The sequence below is a fragment of the Cupressus sempervirens genome, chromosome 10 (genome assembly GCF_028749045.1).
Source record: "Cupressus sempervirens isolate cs-2001-9-10 chromosome 10, ASM2874904v1, whole genome shotgun sequence".
Classification (NCBI taxonomy): domain Eukaryota; kingdom Viridiplantae; phylum Streptophyta; class Pinopsida; order Cupressales; family Cupressaceae; genus Cupressus; species Cupressus sempervirens.
The window spans coordinates 245,211,387-245,213,538 of NC_143127.1; positions in this window are offsets into that span (position 1 = coordinate 245,211,387).

The following is a 2,152-nucleotide window of genomic DNA, read 5'->3' on the forward strand; positions in this document are numbered from 1 at the left end:
TTTCTACCTAGACATGGAAGATTCTTCTTGTCTTATTGTTCAAACTAATGATGTATGGTTATGGAACAAGAGGCTATGTCATGTAAATTTTGACAATCTGATAAGCATCAACAAAATGAAGAAATTTAGAGGTCTACCGAAGTTGAAGAGGCCTGATAACACCATGTGTAAAAAATACCAACTAGGGAAGATGACCAAGTCAACTTTCAAAAGCAAGGCTTATACTTCTAATGAAGTATTAGAGCTAGTTCATACTAACTTGTGTGGTCCTATTGAAGTGCAAAGATACAAAGGTGATAGATATATAATGCTATTTGTAGATGACTATTCAAGGATGATGATAGTCATGTTCCTAAAAAAAAAATCAGATGAATTCCAAATGTTCAAATGGTACTTGGCAAAAGTTGAGAAAGAGACTGGGAAGAGCCTAAAATGTTTCAAATCTAATAGAGGAGGTGAATTCACATCAAGAGAATTTGAAGAATTCTGCAATGAAAGAGGAATCAAAAGGCAAACATCAGCACCTAGGACTCCACCTCAGAATGGTATAGTAGAAAGAAGGAATAGATCTGTTATTGACTATGCTAGGACCTTAATGATGGAGAAAAATGTTGTACTCAAGTGCTGGAGAGAAGTTGTAAGCACTGCAGTCTACACACTCAACAGAGTTCATGTCAAGAAAGATACAAATGCAACACCTTTTGAATTATGGCATGGGCATTCTCCTAATGTAATACATTTCAAAATATTCAGATGCAAATGCTTTATATATAAAGAGTCTAGAAATGGAAAGTTTGATGCAAATAGTGAGGAAGGCACATTTCTTGGTTATTCTACTAGAAGCAAAGCTTATAAGTGCTTGAATGTTAACACTAACAAAGTAGTAGAAAGCACAAATATGAAATTTGATGAGCTTGTAGAAGTTCAAAGTGTTGAGAACACCAAGAAAGTAGAAGAATACAAGACCTTTGTATACTTTTATGAAGGTATACCTAATAATGGTGAAGTTGAAACTTAGAATGACAATCGACAACAAAATCTAGTATCTATCAAATCACAAACAGTGAATGCCGAGCAGTAGACACATTCAGAAGCTAAGATGTAAAATATAGAAAATGTTCATTTAGATTTTGAGAACTGTCAATGGGAAGAAAATGAAGAAATATCTAATAAAAAAACACATGAAGGTTCAAATTCTAAAAGAGACAACATGAAAACAAGGAAAGAACTAGTATTGGCAAAGTATGTAAGAAGATATCATCCTACAAATCAAATTATTGGAAACAAAGAGGCAGGACCAATGACAAGACTTATAAGTGAAACATGTTTTCTCAGCAAAATGGAACCAAAAATAGTAAGTGAAGCCATAAAAGATGATGACTAGTACAATGCTGTGAAAGAAGAAATAGAACAAATTGAGAAGAACAAGACATGGACCTTAGTCTCAAGACCAGTTGACAAGAATGTAATTGGAACCAAGTGGGTGTTTAGAAACAAGTTAGATGAGAATGGTGAAATCACAAGGAACAAGGAAGACTAGTTTGTAAAGGGCATGCACAAGAAGAAAGACTAGACTATGGAGAAACTTTTGCTCCAGTTGCCAGAATGGAAGAAGTAAGGACCTTACTAGCATATGCAGCCTTCAAAGGATTTAAATTCTACCAAATGGATGTTAAGTCTGCATTTTTGAATGGTATACTTGAAGAAGAAGTCTACATAGACCACCCAGAAGAATTTTTTGATGAAAATAACAAAAAATATGTATGCAAATTACATAAGGCTCTATATAAATTAAAGCAAGCCCCTAGAGCTTAGTATGAGAGACTTCACAAGTATCTAGTGCAAATAGGATTTGAAATAACTGATGATAACAACAACATGTACATCAAATTAGAAGAAGGTAAGGATATCCTTGTATCTAAAATCTTTGTGTATGAAATAGTTTTTGGAGGAAAGGAAGCCCTTTGCAAAAGTTTTGTTGACAAAATTGAAAAATGAGTTTGAGATGTCTATGTTTGGAGAAATCAAGTTCTTTGTTGCATTTGAAGTACATCAACTAAAACATGGTATATTCATGATACAATCAAATTATATCAAAGAGATATTCAAGAAATTTGGATTCGAAGACTCCAAACATATCAACACACCAATG